Source organism: Balaenoptera borealis (genome assembly GCF_965194805.1).
Source record: "Balaenoptera borealis genome assembly, chromosome: 2".
In the NCBI taxonomy this organism is placed as follows: Eukaryota; Metazoa; Chordata; class Mammalia; order Artiodactyla; family Balaenopteridae; genus Balaenoptera; species Balaenoptera borealis.
Window position 1 is genome coordinate 184284553 of NC_138867.1, and position 22843 is coordinate 184307395.

The following is a 22843-nucleotide window of genomic DNA, read 5'->3' on the forward strand; positions in this document are numbered from 1 at the left end:
GCGGGGCTGCCCCTGCCCAGATCATCATGAAGCCGCTCAGCCCAGTGATCTGGCCCCTGGCGAGACAGCCTGGAAATGCACCGTGGGAGATGATGACCGAGCATCGGGATCGCGAAGGTCTCCGCAGACTGACTTCAGGGGAGAGGAATCCCGCCAGCGGGCGTCTAGACTGCGGTGTTTCTGGGATGCTGGAACCGGGAGCCAGAAATGCCAGCCAGCGGGAGGGCTGTGCTGCCACCTGGTGGCCACGGCTGCACGGGCAGCACGACGTCCGCCCGGCAGTGTGGCAGGTGGACCCCAGGTGTTGGGTATCAGCGGTGAACAAGGAGGGGTTCCAGCCCTCGAGGAGCCTGAGAATGAAGGGGGAGGACGTGCAAAACCTGCATTGATTTAGGGCAGGTGAGACCCCCCCCCCCGGGTTAGGGATTCCACGGACCCTCAGAAGACTACGTTCCATGACCATGTGACCTCTGAGGTCCTGGGATGCTGCTACACACAGTTAAATACACACCTGAGGGGTAGGGAGAGGAGGTGACTCACAGACACTGGGGGTCACCCTGGCTTATACCGGCTGACCATTGGGGATTTATTCTGGAGTCTAAGCTGTGCTATGGATCAAATTCAGTATTTTTCCAAATAATAAACGCAGGGGTCCCCCCCTCGGCACTGCTGACACTGGGGCGGGGTCATTCTCTGTGGCGGCCCTCCCAGGCACTGTGGGGTGTACCTGTGGGGCGCGAGCCCGAGACAGGTTTACCTTGGTAGGCCCCTGCCTCCAAACAGCAACCCGGAAAGTTATAGTTTATTAACTGCACGGGTGTGAAGATGAATACAAACCAGGCTAGGTTGTTATTATATATCATTAAGACATTCACTCTCGGTCGACTGATTTTAACAGAAGTGAAAGCACTTTGGTGGGCCCTGGGCACGGGCCTCCTGTGATGGACGGGGGCGAGCATGCCGCCCGGACCACCTTGGTTGAAACGCTGCTTCTCACGGGGGCCTCCCCTCCCCTCGCCCAGGCTGGGTCAGCCCCCTCTGCACAGGCCCAGCTCCTGGATGTTCGCTTCGGAGCCTGGGGCACTGCCCTAGACCCGTTCTCCACCCAGGCAGTCCTGCCCCCTGGGGCACTGCCATGTCTGGAGACCTCTGTGGTTGTCACACTGGGGGTGACCTACCCCACAAGCACAAAGGACGGGCACATACAACACAAAAGGTCCCCACGGAGCCATGCTCCCTGGGCCTGCCCCAGGGCTCCGAGGGACGTCGGGGAGCCTGACCCGTTCCTGCCAGAACCACGGGTCCCACAGCCCAAGAAGGCCACAGCGGCCTGAGGGGCCATGTCTGGGGGCCAAATCAGCTGGAGAGACGGACAGAGGGAGGGCGGGAGGACAGCCCCTACCTGGCGGCCTGAGCAGGCTCACGCGGTGAGGAGCTTCGTGAACACCATCCGCTCCCTGCCTACCAGGTCTGTGCGGGGCCCCTGCACATCTGGGCCTGGGGGGCGGGGGTGAAAATGCACATAACATAAAAGCTACCATTTTAATCACGTTACACTGTTCAGCTCACTGGCATTTGTACAGCCATCACCTCTATCTAATTCCAGGACATTCTCATCTCCCCCATATGAAACCCCGCCCCCATCAGCAGTCACTTCTCCTCCCGCAGGCCGTGACAACCACGAAGCCACTCTCTCTCTCTGTGGATCTGCCTGTTCTGAACGTTTCTGGAATTCGCAGCCGTGATTTCTGCAGTGACTCGAGGGTCTGCTGGGATCAAGGACACAGGGCGCCCTGCAATGTGCCTTGAGGGGTGGCCCTCAAGCAATGGGCACTTGCTGTCCCCTCATGTCCTGACGGCCACCCCAGAATGTGGTTACGCCAGGCTGGGCAGCGGCAAACCCCACGTGCCTTCCAGGCGGCTGCTGCAGGGCGATCATGTCGCGTCCCCTGTGGGTCTTTGTCCCCCTGCACCAGCAGGGGCAAGGGCCGGGCAGAAAGAGAACCCCGTGGGGGGCTGCTGATGTTGCTGCTGCAAGACCCCACGGCACCAGCTCCCGGGCCGACCCGAGCGGACTCAGCGAAGCAGGAGTGCTCACGGGCCGAGCCCGGCGACCGGCGCCCCGCGAGGAAGATGAGAGCGCTGGACCAGCACGGGATGAGCCTCAGGATAAGCCCAGCCTGCCTCGCCGGTCACGAGTGTGACCGTAAGAAGAACGTGTGGTCCCTTGGAAGGCTGTGGCAAGAGTGAGCCTCAGGGGTGGGCCACCCAACGTTTGTGCACCGTGGAAACTTCCAGAGGTCACAACCCAACACGTGTTGGGTAGAAGCAGGGTCTCCCGGCGGCACTGCTGACATCCGGGCCGGGTCATCCTCGGTGGGATGTTCCCCAAGACACATTCCGTTCTGTAATCATCTGACACAAATTCTCCTAAATAAAGTTTTATTGGCACACAGCACGACCGGTAATTTACAAGGGCAGAACTGAGTCGTCTTGACGGAGAGTGTCAGCCTTCAAAGCCGACAATATTCCCTCTCTGGCCCTTTCTGGAAAAAGTGTGCTGACCACTGACCTCTGGGCAAGCCCGGTGAACCTAACATTCTAGATGGGGGAGAGAAACATGCACACAAATAACTACATGAAATAGAGAGTTTTACTCGGAGGCGTCATGGAGAAAAGTGAGGCAGTTCAGAAGGACCGGGGGTGTTGGTGGGGAGAGGGCGGCGGGATTCAAGGACGGGCTGGAGAGGAGAGCCCTCACTGGAAAGGGACACTGGAGCACAGACCCTAAAGAGATGAGGGGCAGCCGTGTGGATATTTGGAGGAAAGGTGGCGGCAGTGGGGGTGTAGCTCGTGCAAATGTCCTGGGGCGAGAAGATGCCTTCTGGGGCAGCGGGCGGCGAGGTCAAAAGCTGACAGGCCCTGTGGCCACTGAGAGGTGAGCTGTAGCCCTTGGGAGATTGGGGAGGGGGCACTCCGAGCAGGGAGGTCACATGACCTGACAAAGCTTCTAAGGCTGCCTCTGCGGCTGCTGAGCTGGCGTTTCTTTCCTCCACGTGACGCAGCCCTGACTCAGCCTGGAGACGGTAGCCTGGCAGTGGGACCTGCAGCTCCATCTGGGTTGGGAGGGAGTTTGCAGGAGCTGCCTGGGAGCTGCCCGGGCTGGGCCCTGACTCCCCGTCCACCTCCCTCAGCTCCCCGACACAGAGCTTGCTGGAAAACAGGCGGGTCCCCACAGCTCCTTCCCGGGAGCGGGTGTGAGCTTCTTGGAAGCCGCAGGCCAGCAGCCACGGAGCTGTCTGCTGACATCACTGTGCAAGGCTGCGGCTGTCAAGACCCTGGGCTGCCCTGAAAGGGCTTTGAGGTATCGGGGACAGGGCGTCAGGACGACGTCCCACCTCCCCGATCCCCGCGTCCCACAGAGGACAGTGCGCTGTTCATGCGGGGGGTGCAGGAGCTTCAGACAGGGCGCGTTTCCTGCAGACCCATGACCCCCACCCATGACAGAGAGGGGGCTGCACCAGCGTCCTGGCATCACCCCGTGGACCCAAGACCAGAATCATGAGCCCCCAGGACTAGGAGTCCGGAGACAGCACTGGGGCGGGTCATCCTCTGTGGGGACGTCCCGGGCGCTGTGGGTGACGGAGCAGCGTGCCTGGCCCCCTCCCCCTTGATGCCAGGAGCCCCCCAGTCAAGATGACCACAGACGTCCCCAGACATCGCCCAGTGTCCCCTGGGGCAGGATCAGCCCCGATGAGTCCCCACTGCCCCGTCTTGGTCCAATAATAGAAATGACTTTGGAAGCAGCTGGTCAGCCCCTCTGCCCAGGGCCCCGTGTGGACGCCGGACATATGTGAGGTTGCTGGGCTGCTGTGTGTTGAAGCGGAGAACACAGATGCTGAGATTTCTGGTTGCCCAATCCCTGGAAAGCACAGTTCCCAGCCCTTGTGCATCACAGCCAAGAAATCCAGCAGAGGCCGGGCTGTGTTCCTGGCACTGCGGCCGCGGCGGCTCTGCGTGACCCCAGGCTTGTTCCCGGCAGGTGCTGCTAAAGGGACCCAGCTGCCCCGGGAGGGCGGGACTCCTCGGCTTCTGCGCCCTGCCTGCCCCTCAGAGGGCCTGGACTGGGGGTGGCTCTCACCCTGGGAACAGTCTGGGGACATCTGTGGTCGTCACGACGGGGGGTGCCCCTGGCATCCAGTGCGCGGGGACCAGGGAGGCCGCTCCACACGCCGCGGTGCCCAGGACGGCCCCCCACAGAGGAGGACCCGGCCCAATATCCACAGCGCCGAGGGGGGAGACCCTGGGTTAATTATTTGGGAGAAAACTGAGCCTGGTCCCTGCTCACACTGGACACCAGCATAAACTGCTGATGGTCAGACGGTACAACCCAGGTGAGCTCAGTGTCTCTGAATGGCCTCCTCTCCTTCCCACTCCACTCAGGTGGCGTGTCCCGTCTGCACGTCAGCAACACGTGGGGGGGGGGGGGAAGGGGGGAGAGAAGCCACCGCCCCCGCTGCTGGGGTCGGGGGGGACGGGCTGGGAGGACACGGACCAAGGGTTCCGGCCTGGGCCCTGTGCTGTCCCTGGGTCTGCAGCCATGGCCCTGGAGACCGCCCTGTGAGCAGGACCATCTTTCCCAGCCCCTTCCTGGTCAGCCCGGCCCAGCACACTGGGGCGGGTGAAGTAAACATGGCCGGGCGCCAAGGACAGCAGCTTGGCCTCGCCCGTAGGTGGGGCACCCGCAGGGGATGAGGCAGGGGAAGGGGGAGGGACCTGGGGCCCAGCGCCCCCCCTCTCCTGGCCTCGACCTCAGAGCGAGCCAGCGCCGGCCCAGGGCCCACCCTTGTTTTAATGCTCTGCTCTCACCGTCTGGAATCTCCGGGAAACTTCTGAGCAAGGGGCTCGGGTTTTCATCTCGAACCTGGCCCTGAAGATCTTGTCGCTAACCCCACAGCTGCAAGACGAGGGAGTTTCTGAGGCCTCCTCCCTCTGAGCGCCATGTGGGCCACCAAAGCCTGGGGGGACGCTCAGGATGGGGGTGCGGGACGGTAGGGAAGCCCAGGGTCACAGGCATTTGAGTTTCCAAGCAGAGAGCGATTTGGAGTCCACGTGCGTGCAAGCCTGGCTCTAAACCCAAGTGCCCAGCATGAGCAGGGTTCGGACTCAATGCTTTTTCCAAATACTTAACACAGGGTACCCCCCACCCCCCGGCACTGCTGACATCAGGGCGGGGTCGTCCTCTGTGGGGCAGCCGTCCTGGCCTCCCGCCCACTTGATGCCACACTCCGTCCCCCATCATGACAAGCACAGATGCCCCAGACATGGCGCAGTGTCCCTGGGGGCAGAATCGCCCTTGGTTGAGACCCACTGGCCTAGACGAGGGACTGGGCCCTTCTGGGGAGGCTGGGCTAAGCCACGTCGGGGCTGAGCCCGACTTGCCACTGCGGCTCTGACCCTGCCTCGGGGGCTGCGAGCCTTGGGCCCCCATCGGTTTGATCAAAAGCACGAGACCAGCCTGGACACAGGGCCATTCTCCAGGACGCCTGGCCGTCAGGCCTCACGACTGTCCATGCCCTGCCCACCACCTCGCACCTCCCACCCTGCAAGCCCCTGCCTGCAGGGAGCCCTTGGAGCTCCCTCCCCCTCGGCGCCTGCCTTCTGAGTCGGATGCCCTCCCTAGCCCCCTAGCCGGCGTGGACGTAGACGCGACCCCCTCCGAGACCTCCCTGGACCCCGGGCTCTCATCTCTCTGCTCGGCCCCACCAGGCACATTTCCTGATTTCTTCCTCGTGCCCTTTTTTTCTCTTTGGCCGCACCGCGCGGCATGCAGGATCTTAGCTCCCTGACCAGGGATCGAACCCGCGTCTCCTGCATTGGAAGCGAGGAGTCATAACCGTTGGACTGGACCGCCGGGGAAGTCCTGTTTTGGCCTTCTTGTCTGCTTGGGTGTCTGTGCCAGCGCTGTCCTTGGAGGGCAGGGCTTCATTCACCACCATGGCCGGCACCTACGACCACCCTTGGCCTGTGCTGGGCGCCGGGTCGGTATTCTTTTTTTTTTTTAAACATTTAACACATACATTTTTTTTAAGTATTTGTTTAGTTATTTATTTATGGCTGTGTTGGGTCTTCGCTTCTGTGCGAGGGCTTTCTCTAGTTGCGGCAAGCGGGGGCCACTCTTCATTGCGGTGCGCGGGCCTCTCACTATCGCGGCCTCTCTTGTTGTGGAGCACAGGCTCCAGACGCGCAGGTTCAGTAGTTGTGGCTCACGGGCCTAGTTGCTCTGCGGCATGTGGGATCTTCCCAGACCAGGGCTCGAACCCGTGTCCCCTGCATTGGCAGGCAGATTCTCAACCACTGTGCCACCAGGGAAGCCCCGGGTCGGTATTCTGACTGACGGTCTGACCTGCCACTCACTCTCCAGCCACCACTCCTGCCTCCCCGGATTCTCCAGCCGCTTTCCCCGACGCCATCCTCACCCTCCTCTGACTGTGATGGAGTGCTCACTCGACCACACAGTTGTTTTGTTCTGTCCTGTTTTTTTCAACAAACATGTACTTTGAAATAATCTGGGGTTTACAGAAAAGTTACAAAGACAGTAGAGAGAGTGCCGTCTGCCCTTCCCCAACTACCCTTCCCCGGGGTGAGTTTGTCACAGCTGGGAAAGTGACATGGGGACACTTTATTCAGATTTCCCTAGTTTTCCCCCCAATGTCCTTGTCCTGCCCCAGGATCCTTACACTCTGTTCAGTCACCACTCACGTAACCTCAGTCATCTCTGGGCAGTGAAAGCCTCTGGGTTTTCCTGGCCATCTTCTCACTAATTCTTTGTTTGTTTTGGAAAAAAAAAAGTTACTTTCCATTTAAAAATGCCATTTAGGGCTTATTCTTGTTATTTTAAAATGAATTAATAAATATTTAAGATTTTTCTCAGTTTTAATTTTGAATCTGGTAACTTCTGATAAATATAACCCAAATTTTAAAAAAGCTCTTTGTAGCCTTCAAGACCAAAAAGCTGGAGAACCTCTGTCCTAAAGAGTGGTTGGTGAGCTCTGGTCCGAGGGCCACATCCGGCCCTCTGCACATTTTTTGTAAATAAAGTTTTACTGGCACATAGCCACGCCCCTTCCCTCAGGTATTATCTCTGGTGGCTTTCAAGATACAAGAGTTGAGTAGTTTCAGCAGAGACAGCCTGGCCTGCAAACGAAAATATTTAAGGTCTGGCCCTATACCAAAAAGTCTGCTACTGTTGATCTCCATTACAGCAAGTTTGTAGCAAGTGCTTGTTTAAAATCAGGCCAGGGGGGGCTTCCCTGGTGATGCAGTGGTTGAGAATCTGCCTGCCAATACAGGGGACATGGGTTCGAGTCCTGGTCTGGGAAGATCCCACATGCCGCAGAGCAACTAGGCCCGTGAGCCACAACTATTGAGCCTGCACGTCTGGGTGTCTGTGCTCCGCAACAAGAGAGGCCGCGATGAAGAGTGGCCCCCACTTGCCGCAACTAGAGAAAGCCCTCGCACAGAAACGAAGACCCAACACAGCCAAAAATAAATAAATAAAAATAAATTAAAAAAAAAAAAAAATCAGGCCAGGGACTTTCTTGGTGGTCCAGTGGTTAAGACTCCGCACTTTCACCGCAGGGGGCGAGGGTTCGATCCCTGGTCGGGGAACTAAGATTCTGCACGCCACGTGCGGCCAAAAAATTTTTTTAAATAAAAAATAAAATAAATAAAATCAGGCCAAAACCTACTGGGTGTGGGGCCCCAACAGACATCAGAATACCAATACCATCGAAATGTCTATTGCATAACATCTTTCAAAAGCAAACACCACCATGGACCATTATGCAGCCATGAAGAGGGGGGAAGCCCTGACACTCGCTACCACATGGACGGACCCTGAGAACACGATGCTCAGTGAGAGAAGCCAGACACAGAAGGACACACAGGGTGTGATTCCATTGATGGGAAACGTCCAGAACAGGCAAGTCCACAGACACGGAGAGTAGGTTCGTGGTTGTCAGGGGCTGGGGAGGGGGATACAGGGAGTGACTGCTGATGGGGACGGGGCTTCTTTTGGGGTGATGGAATGTTCTAGAATTAGCTAGTGGTGGCTGTCGCACAACTAGGTACTAAAATGCACTGAATTGAACACTTTAAAGGATGAACTGTGTGCTGTGTGAACTATATCTCAATAAAGGAAAAAGAGCCCACAGCCCTGTGCTTTGGCTACAGGACACCGTCCTGTTCCGTGTCCCTACACGTCAGGTGTCCCGATCACTGCCCCACCTTGCGATCACCCCTCAGACATAGTAACAGCCTTCACCCCGTCCCCCCACTGCACCCCAGGGCAGGGCCCATGGCACCCCCAGGGGGCACTCAGGCTGCAAGATCAGCATGCTATAAAGAAGGGAAAAAGTCGAAGTGGTTTTCCCTCAAAGCAAACTGGAAAGATCTCGGGCAAGAATCCAACATGTTTAAGCAATTACAGGCAAAAGAGATTTCAAGGAAATGTCCCAGCGATTGGTAGGATCCTAGGGCCACGGTGCCAGCCTCACTGGGGGACCCTTGAGTGTCCCCACAGCATCGTTACCCCCGGCTGGACAGCTGGTGGCATGCACGGAATGGACTTGCGGGGTGGAGATGCTGTCCAGTCAAGGCTGTGCTGTGACCTTGGGTGACCTCCTCCAGCCCTGGTTTCCACTCTCGTTTACAAAGGCGCGAAGGCTCCCCTCCTGGCATCGCGCTCTGGGTAGAGGTTACATTTTGGCTAAATGACTCGCTCTGGCCAAGAGCGAGCCCGGTCCACTGTGCTTTTATTTGCTGCAGGCTCCCCTCCCCCTGTGACCCTCCCTCCTACCCTCCCCCCCGCCACAGTCCCTTACTGAGTTCCACCCAGCTCCCCCACGGTGGGTTGAGCAGTGTGCCCCCAAAATTCATGTCCACCCGAAACCTCAGATGGTGACTGATATGAACTGAATTCTGGTCCCCCAAATTCCTCTGTGGAAGCCCTGACCCCCAGGACCTCAGACTGTGACTGTATTTGGAGATGGGGTCTTTAAAGAGGAGATTAAGGTAAAATGAGGCCCTGAGGGTGGGCCCTGAGCCAATGGGACTGGGGTCCTTATAAGAAGACAGATTAGGACACAGACATGCACAGAGGGGAGACCATGTGAGGACATGGGGAGAAGGCGGCCGTCCTCACACCAAGGAAAGAGGCCTCAGAGGGGACCAGCCCTGCCGACACCGCAATCTGGGACGTCCAGCCTCCAGCACTGCGAGAGAATAAGTATCTGTTGTTTAAGGCCCCGGCCTGTGGTATTTGGTTGTGGCAGCTTGAGCAGACTAGTTCGGTGACCTTATTTGGAAATAGGGTCTTCGCAGATGTAATTAGTTAAAGTAAGATGAGGTCACACTGGAATAGGATGGGCCCTAACCCAATGCTGGTGTCCTTATAAGAAGAGGAGAGACACACAGAGACAGAGGGAAGGTCACAATGACAATGGGGGCAGAGACTGGGCTGATGTGTCCATAAGCCCAGAACCGCCTGGAGCCCCAGAGGCTGGAAGAGGCAGGAAGGACCCTCCCCCGAGCCTCTGTGACATCTTGAACTCGGACTTCTGGCCTCCAGGACTGTGGGAGAATAAGTCTCTGTTGTTCTAAGCTGCCCGGTCTGGGTTCATCTGCTACGGTGGTCTCAGGACGCTGTCACCCCTCTGCGGTTTCCCTTCCCCACACTCTGACAGCCTACGGAGGGGCCAGGTCACCCCAGCCCGTCCTCCAAACACCTCTCTGGTTAGCAGAGGGTCTCCTTCACCCACTCTTGTCCTCAAAAGCGTTCACAGTGCCTTGGGGGGACTGCTTCTACTTATTTTTATTTTTGACTGGATATATTAGTCCATTCAGGCTGTTACCACAGAACCCTGCAGACTGGGGGGCTTAAACCACAGACATGATTCCTCATTGTCTCAGAGGCTGGAAGCCCATGCTGGCATGGCTGGTTCCTGGTGAGGGCCTACTTCCTGGCCTGCAGACAGCTGCCTTCCTGCTGTGACTTCACATGGCGGAGAGAGCTGTGGTCTCTTCATCCCCTTATAAGGACACTAATCTCACCCTAGAGGCCCAACCCCCATGACCTCACCGAACCCAATCAACTCCCAAGGGCCTCACCTCCAAACACCATCCCACTGGGGGTTAGGGCTTCAGCATATGAATTTGGGGGGACATGAACATTCAGTTCATAACATGGGGATAGGTTATTATTATTAAATATCCACTGTGGGACTTCCCTGGCGGTCCAGTGGTTAAGACTCCCTGCTTCCACGGCAGGGGGTGCGCGTTTGATCCCTGGCTGGGGAACTAAGATCCCACATGCCGCACGGCATGGCCAAAAAAAAAAAAACCCACTGTGTACAGGCGGGGGGCCAGGCGAGGGATGGGTGGGGCCCCCGTGGCTCCAAAGCGCCTGGCAGGGGAGCTCACCCAGAGCTGACAAGCCCCACAGGCCTGCTGACCTAACAGCTCCCTCTGCGCCCCCAGCCCCGGCCTCCCTCTGAACCACTCCTGTCAGTGGAAGCTTTTGAGGGATGCACAGCTTTGCCCTGAAAAAGTTAACAGCCACAAAGGGTGCCTGGGACGCAGAGCATGTCTGGGGAAAGACCCGGAAGCCAGGAAGTCACTTGTTTACAGGAAGGGAGGCCGAGAGCTGGAGCACAGGTGGGAGGGAGACACCATTTTCACAGGACACCATTTGCACCTTTTGAATTCTTGTACCGTGGCATATTTATTGATGCAAAAACTCAGTTTTTCTTCCTAGGGGTGTCTGGGCCCGCGTGAGGGTAGGTGAGGGAAAAGCCATGTATTGGCCCAGCTCCCTGATTCTGCAGCTCGGACTGGGCTCTCCCTGTCCTGGGGGGTGGACAGGTGACCCGCAGGCTGGGGCCAAGGTGTCAAACCAGAACAAAAAAATGTTTCATACTCCAAAGAATTGAAAGCGGGGTCTCAAACAGATAACTGTACACTTGTGTTCACAGCAGCATGACTCCCAACAGCCAGAAGGTAGAAAGAACCCAAGTATTCATGGACGGATGATGGATAAACAAACGTGGTTCTTCCACAAAATGGAAAATGATTCAGCCTCGAAAAGGAAGGAGATTCTGACACTTGCTATACCGTGGATGGACCCCAAGGACATGATGCTCAGTGAGAGAAGCCAAACACAGAAGGACAAGTACTGTCTGATCCCACTCACAGGAGGTCCCCAGAGGAGTCACATCCACAGAGACAGGAAGTAGATGGTGGGGGCCAGGGGCTGGGGGAGGGGCTGGGGAGTCAGGGTTTCCTGGGGACAGTTTCTATTTGGGAAGATGAGAAAGTTCTGGAGACGGATGGTGGGGATGGTTCCACGACAACGTGCATGTATTTAATGCCACTTAACTGTGCACTTAAAAATGCTGAATTTAATGCCATTTGTATTTCAACACACACACACACACACACACACACACACGCACACGAAGATGCTCCGAATGTTCACAAGAGCCTGTGCCGTCCTGGGTGTGCCTGTGTGCAGCAACGCAGCCCATGCGTAAACAGGGCAACCCTGGTGGCCTCACAACACAGGTGACCGTCACCAGGTGGCATGTCCACCACCCCACCCCACCCCCAGGAGGCGGCTGAGCACGTTAGAGTCCTAAGGGAAGGGTTCCGGGACCTGCTCCACTGAGCTTTCCTGATAATTCCCAAGGACGGAGGAGAGGGCAGGTGGGCAGGCAGGGGGACCCGGCACCTCAGCTCCTACCCCCGGCTCCCTGGCTGTTTATTGAGCTTAGACGTGTCCACTCTGCTGGCCAAGCTGTTCCTGCCCCGAGATCAGGAAAACAAGGTCAGCTCAGGACACGGAAGCACTGCCCTGGCTGCTGTCCTTCCTGGTGGACGCGGGGCCGGGACCCGCAGAGGGTGGACCCCTGCTGGTCACCTCCCAGGGGCGTGGGCTCTGGGCCACGGGCATGTTCTGTCCCCACGGTTCCCCAACTTCTTTCTCCCTCTCGGTCCAGGGGAGGGGCCCTGGGATGGGGAGCAGGGGTCCAGGGCTCTCCAGCAACCTGCTGAAGGGCCTGGGGGTCCCTCACTCAGGCCCAGGTTTCCATGGATACCAGAGAAGCTGGAAGACCCCTGAAACCTTCAGGAAGAAGGAAGGCAGAGCCCAGAAAGGGGAAGGGCGTGGGGCTCAGGTGGGAGAACTCCAGTGACAGTGGGGTGACAGGACACGCTTCCCATCCGTCCAGAGCCCTCACTGTGCCGCCCAGGGACACGGACTGCAGAGCTGATGACCTCATCTCCTCCGGCAGCAGTCCAGGGTGGCCGGGGCAGCTATCACCCCAATTTTACCAAAGGGAAACTGAGGGTGGGAGCAGATGCCTGCCTGACCAGGGGTCTTGGAGCTGGGAGGTGCTGAGGCAGATGCTGCTTCTTGGGCCTGGCTCCAGTGCCCGGCCCCACCCCCAAGCATTGTAGAAACGGCTCTGAAACCCCCTGGGCCTCTACCCACCACTGCTGGGGGCGACTGGGGCACCCTCACCTTCTCTGTGCCTCAGTTTCCTAATCTGGAAAACAAGATCAACTGACTGTTGCCGTGGGTGGGGCTGGAACCCTCTACGTCTCCTTACTGCCCTGAGGATAAGATGGTCTCTGCCCACGGCCTCCTCGCTCCCTCTGCTTCACCTTGCACCCCTGCCCACCATCCTGGAACCAGCCTCTACTCCTAGGCACACACTGCTCCCACCACCTCGAAGGTCCCTCCCACCTCGGTCGGCTCCAGGGCATTGGCATGCTCAACTCAGACGTCACTTCCTCCAGGAAGGCCTCCCTGCAGCCCCAGAGGGAGCACCTCAGGCAGTGCTGTCACCATCAACTCACTCAACCAGGGTTTCAACTGGGGTGATTCTACCCCCCAGGGGACGTTGGGTAATGTCTGGGGACATCTGTGGCTGTCACGACAGGGGGGCTCCTGGTATCGAGTGGGTGGGGGCCAGGGATGCTGCTCCACACCCCACAGAGGCCAGGACGGCCCCGCACAGAGAACAACCTGGCCTCAGTGTTCACAGTGTCGAGGGGGCCAGCGGGCCCTGCCCCTCGGCCCTGGGACGCGGGAGACCTGGTTGCTGGTTTGCCAGGGGCACGTGCGTGTGCGGCTGCCTCTCCTCCCGCCTACTCTGCATGCCTGTCCTCACTCCGCAGCCCCGGCTCGAGCCAAGGACACCCACAGCTGGCAGCCTGGCTCTCTGTGGCTCTGGGCTGCCTGGCTTTGCGAGTCCTGCGGTCAGAGGGCCCTGGCTCCGAGCTCGCCTCTCGTCCGGGCAGAGCAGTGAATCGGCCAGGATGTTAGTCAGGGACCCAGGGACGGCGCGTCCCATTCCAGGAGGCTCACGAGCTCAGACCTTGGCCCCGGCCGCTGACTCAGCCAGGGAGCCCGAGTGTGGTCATCACTCCTTCCAGGGCACGATGAGTACCTTCTCCGCTGGCCCCGCCATGCCACCGGTCCTGGTCACAGGCTCACCTCTCTGCTCAGGAGGTCAGGTGAGGACTCCTCCCTGAGCCTCATTCTTTCTTTCACTCGCTAAACATCCGGCCGGCAGTTGGGCGAGATCCCTGACCTGAAGGAGCTTACGATCCGGCCTGGGTGACAGATGCAGCTAATTTGAATGTCACAGAACAGTTATTGCGTGGCCCTGGGCCACTTACTCAGCCTCTCTCTGCTCCTAGTTTCTCCTCTGTGACATGGAGATGATTATCTCTAATTGGCAGAGCTGAGGTGAGTTTCAGAACGAGCGTGGGAAGGCAACAGGGTAGGTGTAGGTGTATCAATCAGCTACTGCTGCATGACAAATCACCACCAACTTAGGGTCTAAGACAACACCCTTTGTCATCTCCTGGTTTCTGTGTCAGGGAAAGGGGGGGCGGCTTAACTGGGCCCTCAACTCGGGGTTTCTCAAAACCCTGAAATCAAGGGATCGGCCGGGCTGAGCTCTCATCTAGGAACTTAGGGTCCCCTTCCAAGCTCACCCGAGTGGTTGGCAGAATCCACTGCCCTGCAGTTGCAGGACTGAGGCCCCATTTTCCTGCTGGCTGCTGGCAGGCGGCTGCTCTCAGCTCCCATGGCCTCCTCCACGGGCAGCTCACGATGTGGCTGTTTGCTTTTTTCAAAGCCAGTAGGAGGGTGTCTGCTGCTGCTCTGGTCTCTCTCTCTCTCTCTCTCTCTCTCTCTTTCTTGTGGTAAAAAGCATATAACCAACCTAACCATTTGTAAGCACACAGCTCGGTGGCATTAAGCACACTCACACTGTCGGGCAACCATCCCCACCATCATCTCCAGAGCTTTCTCATCTTCCCAAACTGAAGCTCTGTCCCCATGAAACCCTGACTCCCCAGCCCCTCCCCCAGCCCCTGGCCCCCACCATTCTACTTCCTGTCTCTATGGATCTGACCCCTCTAGGTAGGCTTCTGGTCTCTTGTAAGGGCTCGTCTGATTTGGTCAGGCCCACCCAGACAATCCTTGTGATGAACGAACTCAAAAGTCCACTGATCAGGGGTCTTTGTTATAAAGTTCCCTGGGCCATATCACATCAGCCTAACCACAGAGTGGCACCCCATCCATTCCAGGTTCTGCCCACCCTCAGGAGCAGGGATAGGACAGTGTGTGGACACCAGGGGGGTGGGGGTCTTTGGTGCCATCTTGGAATTCCCCCTCCCACGGGAGGTGCACAGACATGGGGTGCTGCCACTGTATGGGCTCTCGTGAGGAAGAAGCACACGACAAGCCCCCACCCCCCGGGGAGCGCCTACCGTTCCGGGCGCAGAGAAGACGGCCGAGAACTCTGGGGAAGCTGAGGAAGCCTTGACTCCAACAACGGGATGTCTCAGCAGTCCTCGGGGCCTGGGCAGAATGGCCAGGGGAGGCTGAGGGACGGTTCTCACCCCCCGGAGAGAGAACTGGGGTACCTCACCATAACTCCTGGCCCTCCCCGTCACTCCTCCCTCTGGCGGCCCCGCTGTGGATGCCAGAACCGCGGTGGTGACAGCGGGCCCACCCCCTGTGCTCAGAAAGGGCAAGTGAGTCACCTGGGGTGCCCGTGTGAGTGAGGGGTGCCCGTGTGAGTGAGGGGTGCATCTGGACTTGAACCTGAGCCTTCTGGTGCTGGGAACCTCCACAGACTTGCAGACCACCCCCCAAGAGAATAAACCCACTGGGAGGGCTGGCTGCCTAACAAGGCGGCAGACGAGATGCCCAGAATTGTGGGACAAGAGAGGGACGGCCCTGCACGACGAGCGTGGGGCACTGCGCCGCCCAAGGTTAGATGTCTGTTTTTCCCCGCCCCCCCCCAAACACAGCAGGAAGAGCTCTCTCCACTCTGCAGACATGTGACGGTCCTACACACCCACAAATTAAGCAAAGCCGAATCTGTGCACGTGACAGAGGGCCCAGAACTCTGCACACACGCAGTCCCTACGCCAACTTCCTATTTTTGTGCAATAGTTACACGAGATGCCGCCACTGAGGGGAGCTGGGGGAAGGGTGCATGGGATCGCTCTGTACGGTTTTTGCACCTTCCTATGAATCTGGAATTATTTCAAATTAAAGGTTTTTTAAAAAAAAAAACCACGTGAGGGGACTTCCCTGATGGTCCAGTGGTTAAGACTCTGAGTTTCCACTGCAGGGGGCACGGGTTCGATCCCTGGTCAGGGAACTAAGATTCCACATGCCTCACAGTGCGGCAAAAATAAATAAATAAATAGATAAAAATTAAAAACCAGGTGAAGCCACGGGTTTGTCTAGCTGTGACGAGGACAAAGCATGCTTTCTCCAAGCACCGCCTTTCTACCCCAACCCTGACCCACCCGCGGTGCCTCCAGCAAGGAAGGCGAGGGTAAAGAGACCCCCTGCACGGTCCTGGTGGAGGCTCAGCGTGGCTGGGTCTGGAATGACCATGCCCCCCCCTTCTCCCCCTTTGTGGCCATAAGGATTCTAAGTCCCCAAACCCCTGCCCCCTGTGGACCAACCCCCAAGTGTGGGCAGGACTGTGAACGTGATACCATTTCCCACATTAGGTGATTTCGTACAGAAGAAGGGATTTGGAGGGTGTAAAGCCCCGAGTCAGTTGACTTTGAGTTGATCAAAAGGACAAATCACGTGGGCGGGCCTGACCTAGTCCAAGGGCAGGGCCCTTCCTGCAGTGAGAGACTGAGGGAAGAGGGGGCCCACAGAGGAGACCACGAGGCTGGGCCAGGACCTGGCAGCCTCCAAGAGCTACGAGTCGTCCCTAGCATGCTGTTAGCAAGGCAATGGGCACTTGGGCCTGACGACTGAAAGGAACCAAATCCTGCTGACAACCTGAGAGAACTTGGAAGTGGATCCTTCCCCAGTCGAGCCCTCAGGTAAGAACTCAGCCCTGGCCAGGCCAAGTGAGACCCTGAGCAGAGGTCCCAGCCACACTGTGTCCACTCTTCTGCCCCAATAGACAGGGGAGGTGTAAGCTGCTGAGCCTGTGGTGGCTTGTTACACGGCAATAGCTAGCTAGTACACTCCTCATGGGACGGCAGAGCAGACTGCCTGGGGTTTTACAATCACTGTCACATTTAGTCACACGCAGGGGATGCTCCTACAGCTCGGGAAATTCCAAGGGCTTTGGGAGCTGGGAGCCAGGACCCATGGCTGAAGTCCAAATTATGTATTTATGATAAGTCACAAGATCACACCCACCAAAGGCTCCATCTCCAACTATCACCACACTGGGGGGTAGGTTTTAACATCTGAATTTGGGGGGGACACCAATGGCAATTAGAAACAAGCTCCCAACACCCCAGTCCCCTGTGACCCTGCATTTTGCGGCACCTGCTCAGGTCCCCAACCCACCCTCAGCCCCCTGGCACCACCACCCCCCCCCCGCCCCAACTCCCAGGCCCTCCCCAGGCCATGCCTCAGTCCTCTGTCACACACACCCACTGTGTACACTGTACTGGGAGCTTCTGCACACAGACACACGTGTTTTAGCCTGGCGGGGCCTGACACACAGGTGTCAGCTGACTCAGTGAATGAAGCAGGAGGGCAGGGAATAAGGAGGAAGAGGCACAACCCCGGTGCCCACCGGCTCAGATGGAGTCAGGCCAGTGCGTTGCAGGGTGGAGAATTGGCCCTGGGATGTGGGGAGCTCCTTCTGCAGGCCCCAAATGGGCCACCCTTCAGCCTCCCCGTGGCTCCCTCTCCTCCCCTGCCCCCCACCTTCTTATCATACGTGACTGTCACCCTGTGCGTGTGTGGAGTCAAAGGAGGCCTTGAATCTGTGACTCTACCTATGACCGCATGTGTGTATCATCCCTGCCCTGAGGGAGGCTGACTGTTCAAGCGGTTGCCTAGCAACGCGCCCGTGACTGGGGATACAGGGGTCTCTGTGCCTTGGCTGCCGCCTGGGCTGAGCCAGTTCTCGCTGCCCCACGGGTGGAAGCCCGGCTCTGCTGTATCGGACACGAGCCTCTCTGGGCCTCAATGTTCAGACTGGTAGAATCAGGTGGCAGCACTAACCAGTCCATAAGGGGATTAGCCCGTAGGGTCCGGAAGAGTGGGGCCTGGGTGGGAACCATGGTAATAACTCACAGTAGAGCATAAAGAGAGTGATCTCGATTGATCCTGGGAGCAAGAATCTTGTGGAGAAGGGGTCTCTCCTCCCACTCGCTGGGTGCTGCTGACATGGGGCCGGGACATTCTCTGTGGAGCCATCCTGGACACTGTGGGGTGTGGAGCAGCCTCCCTGGCCCCCACCCACTGGATGCCAGGAACTCCCCAGTCATGATGACCACAGACGCCCCCAGACACGGCCAGGTGTCCCCTGGGGGCAGGATCACCAGGGTGAGATCCTGCTGTAGGGGGTCAAACTCATGTCTGAGCTGCCCCCGCTGCCATGGGAAGCACCACGTGGCTTGCTCTCCAGAATCAGAGCTGCAGCCTACAGGGAGAGGGTTCTAGGCCCTGCGGGCTGCAGCAGGGGCCCCCTTGGCCGGTTTCTGCGTGGGACCCCATAATTACATGTGTATCATATATGCTCTCTGTCAGGAAGGCGGGGACAGCAGAAGCCGTGACCTTCCGTGAGCAGAACGTTTTAAGGTTTTTAACTGTCTATCTTGGCAGTTCTTTCAGGAGAACAGCTTGTCCATGGAGAGAACTGATAACAATGTGCATTTCAACACACCCGGGACAGATCAGAAGCGGGTAACCAACCAGGAGAAAGAAACACGCTCTGGCTTGCGCGCTGGGTTGGAGTTTGCTCCCCACACCAGGGCCACTCTCTCAAGATAAAGGGCTCCAATAGGCGCTTTCAGCAGAAATGTTCGCAAACTCCCGGGAGAACAGGGGCTATCAGAAAAACACCCCGCTGTCGGGAGGTCACAGAGTTCTGCATTCTCACCATGAGCGGGAGGGCTGGAGAAGTGCCTGAGAAATCGTTCTCAACTAAGAATCACCCAGTCCGTGCAAAATCTTCTCATTTCCACCTTGGTCCCCTTTCAGGTGCTCAGTGGCCACCTGGGGCTCACAGCTACCACATTGGAAAGCCCAGCTCTTGCTCAAAGAACAACGGCACCTCCATAAGGAAAGCCAGCACCACGATGGCCCACACCAGAGCCCTGGCACAGCTGCCACGCTGTAGGGACACTTGCTAAGCCCTTCCATGAGGCAGGAACCAACCGGCTGTGGTCCCGGCCCCTCAGAGCTTCCAAACCAACAGGAAAAACCACCCAGTGGGGCCCTAAACACATCCAAAGACAGAGTGAGAGAGGGACCAGTGAGGCAGGGGTCTCACCCGGGTGACCCTGCCCCCACGGGACACTGGGTGATGCCTGGGGACATCTGTGGTTGTCACAACCGGGGGCTCAGGGAGGCTGCTCCACACCCCACAACGTCCAGGCCCTGATGTCAGCACTGCTGAGAGGGAGAGACCCCAAATGGGTCCACGATTCTCACAGACACATCAGTCCTGTGAGAGCTGGGGATTTTGCCCGCCCTGCTCACTGGCGTCCCCCAGAGCCTGGCCTGGGCAGACAATGGGAAATCCTTGCTGAGGGGATGGAGGAGATCTTTGGGAGGGTCACCCCATTCCTGACCAGGCCGGGCAGCCACTGCCCAGGTGACTGTACTGGGAGGTGACACACGCCCGAGGGTGCCGCAGGGGGACACTGGGCAGATTCCAAACGAGGAGGCTTTGAGGGTGGCTGCCTGGGGAAGCCCCCCAGGGGCCAGAGCCACCGGCCCGGCTCCAGGCGACAGGGGAGAGAGTCACAGAAGCAAGACCCAGTCGTCACGGCGGGGTTGCCCACCCTCACCCTTTGGCCTTCGTTCCCTGGTCCAGGCTCTGCTCCAGCCACTGGAGGGTGCTGGGGCCAGGGCGGGTTTGGGGGTGCAGGTGCCGTGAGCCCGCCAAGGTCACAGAGCCCGTGTTTTGTGCCTCCCTCTTACACCCAACAGACCCACAGAGGTCTGCAAGCAGGAGCGGGGGGGGTGTGGTGTGTGTGCCCAGAACAGGGTGACCGTGGGACCCTGGGGGCTGAACCAGAATGTCTCGGAGAACGTGGACGGGTGGTCACGGGTCTCCAAGAGGGCCGAGGGGTTGACTGAAGACATCTGGGCGCCCCCTTGCACCCCCTGCACCCCCTCCATCAACATCCCTGCCTGGCTCAAGGCCGGCCCCGCCAGAGACCCCGCGGACTTCCACTGCCCCCTAGTGGCCGCCAGTGGGAACTGCAGCACTCTGGGGAATGTCTCCAGCCCCAGAACCCAAACTCCGGGTCCTCTTTTAGCCCTGGTGTCTGCAGAAATTGAGTGCAGCGGATCAGCGTGCTGTCACCAGGATGGGTGGGTTGCATGGTGACACCCTGGCTTCCCTGGAAAGGCGGCGGCCCGGCCATAGGCGACCCCGCTGCCCGCCCCCGGTGCTGTGGGGAGCTGGATGTGAGGACACCTGCAGATGCTGAGCACAAGGCCTGGCAAACAGGATGCGCTCAGAGTGACTATGAGACTAAACAGCAATCAGGAAAAGCCCAGATCCCCCCTTCCAGGAGCACGTACAGGAGAGTAGGCTTCCTTGGAACAGAAAACCCCCGCAAGGTTGGCGGTGGGCACCCGCTCAGGGTACAATTCTATCTCCCCCAGCGGTCTGTCACTGGGCACTGCTGAAAGGGAGGCTGGTCCTCCTCTGTGGGGGTGTCCTGGGCACTGCAGGATGTGGACCAGCATCCCTGCCCGCACCCCCTCAATGCCAGGAGCCCCCCAGTCATGACAACCATAGATGTTCCCTGACATGGCCCAGTGTCCCCTGAGTGGGGAGCAGGGGGTCAGAATCATGCCTGCGTGAGACCAACTAGCACAGCTGAATTTCAAATGCTGCAAGGATTTAAGGGTAAAATACACGATCCGAACAAAATGCAGGTGAACTGTCTTTTTATAATATTGACATTTGGAGGAAGGCCACACAAAACACAAAGGAGAACGTGGGTGTGCGCGAGACGTTTCAGATGCCCGATGACAAAACTCACTGTGAGCAAAGTGCAAAGACACGCTCAGAAAAACATTCGCAGTGGACGGCGTACAGACAGAGAAATAGAATTTAAACTTATCACTGGGACTTCCCTGGCGGTCCAGTGGTTAAGACTCTGCACTTCCAATGCAGGGGGCAAGGGCTCGGTCCCCAGTCAGGGAACTGAGATCCCACATGCCGTGTGGCGGGGTAAAAAAAAAAAAATCACTGGGAGAGAAACCCCAACAGAAAGGACGCAGCTGGGCCATTCGCCTTAGAGAAACGGCTGCGCTCACGAAAAGGAGGCCCAGACGCAAGAGCTGAAATCACCTGGACTTGTCAGGTTGGCCAGGATGTAAAACTGAACTTAGAAGGATAGGGAGACGCACCCTGGGATGGGAAATGGTGCGTTTCTGGAGGTCTTTGCGGCTGAAGGTCAAAATGTAAATGAGGGCTTCCCTGGTGGCGTAGTGGTTAAGAATCCGCCTACCAATGCAGGGGACACGGGTTCAAGCCCTGGCCCAGGAAGATCCCACATGCCGCGGAGCAGCTAAGCCCATGCGCCACAACTACTGAGCCTGTGCTCTAGAGCCTGCGAGCCACAACTACTGGGCCCACGTGCCTAGAGCCTGTGCTCCACAACAAGAGAAGCCACCGCAATGAGAAGCCAGCACACCACAACGAAGAGTAGCCCTCTCTCACAGCAACTAAAGAAAGCCCGTGCACAGCAACCAGGACCCAATGCAGCCAAAAATAAATTAATTAATTAAAAAAAAAAAAAGAGAGTGAATTTCAAGTTGCATAGGAAATGTATAAACTATGATTTTAAAAAAAATGTAAATGAGAACACTCAGACTTAAATTCACAGACAAGGCAAACCTACTTCCAGGAATTTACCCCAAGGACAACCAAGGATGTAGGAAGTCTGCACAAGGACATCCACCCCAGAATGTAGCAAAATTTAAAAAGAGAGAGAGAAAAAAAGAAAAACAGAAAAAGAAAATGAACACCCCCAAAAAAGCCCACTAATAAGACCAGTTAAATCAATTACAAAATTATTTTAAAAAGAAATAAATTACAATTCAAATGACAATGTCCTACTGTATAGCACAGGGAATATCTTGTGATAAACCATAATGGAAAAGAATATGAAAAGAGAATGTATATATAAGTATAACTGAATCACTTTGCTGTACCGCAGAAATTAACACAACACTGTCAATCAACTACACTTCAATAAATAAAATTTTTTTAAATGAAAGAAATTATAATTCATCTATAACATCCGGCTTCAGGAAAGAAGATGGAAATCTAGGTTTATGGATGAGGGAAGATGCCCATCAAGGGAATGCGTACATCAAACAGAAAAATCCTACTTCTCCAAAACCCCATGCAAGAGTGTAATTCACAGAGAGATTCGGGAGGACACTCACTGAGGTGTCAGCAGTGGTCCTCGATGGGTGGGGGGTTTGGGGTGACTTACCTCTCCTTTGTCCTTGTCTAAATTCACTTTCTTTTTACAGGAAGTTGGTCAGATGTTAACACTACGGAGAAGGGCTGAGCGGGGCTAGCTCGTCCCGCACGTTGCGCAGACACATACCCCCTGCACGACCTCGTCTGGCTCCGGGCCGTTCTCCCAACCCCCCTCCTGCTTGGCGACTTTGTGAAACAGAGTTAACACTGTGAATCTGTTTGGGGCCTTGGCGGAGCATGACCCGGCCGGCCGGAGCCCAGGGTTCCAATCTCAGCTTCTGGTCTTTGTCTGCTGAGACAGCCTCCCTCCGAGCTGAGCTAAAATATATACTTTTTAACTTTACTGAGGTTCACTTTACACAGCATAAAATTGGCCAGTTTGAAGGACACAACTCAAAGATTCTTTAGTCAGTACACCAAGTTACGAGACCATCCCTACCCCTACCCCGCACAGTTCTGGACCCTCCCCTTCGCCCTGGAAGATGCCTGGTGCCCAAGTACAGTTCTTCCCCATTCCCACCCCAGCCCCTGGTAACCCCGAGTCACCTTTCTGTCCCTACACATTTGCCTTTTCTGGAAATCCCATCTGAATGGAATCATTTAGTGTCTGCCTTCTTGTCTAACATGTTTTCTTTTATACAAACACACACACACACAGAATGAGAATATACGTTATAAAGATGTCAGATCTCCCTCAAATTTCTTGCTAAATTAACACAACCTGAATCAAAGATCCATCTGTATATTTGTTAGAAACCGGAAGTTTATTCCAAAGACGGCCTGAAAGAGGAAACTCCACGCAAGTAGCA

At 57.0% G+C, this 22843-nt stretch overlaps 1 protein-coding gene across 1 annotated transcript in view; it reads right to left on the minus strand.

Annotated features, from left to right (window-relative positions):
* GNG7 (G protein subunit gamma 7) overlaps window positions 1-22843 on the minus strand; it is a 154438-nt gene that overhangs the window by 83515 nt on the left and 48080 nt on the right. The gene's annotated exons all lie outside the window — the stretch shown is intronic.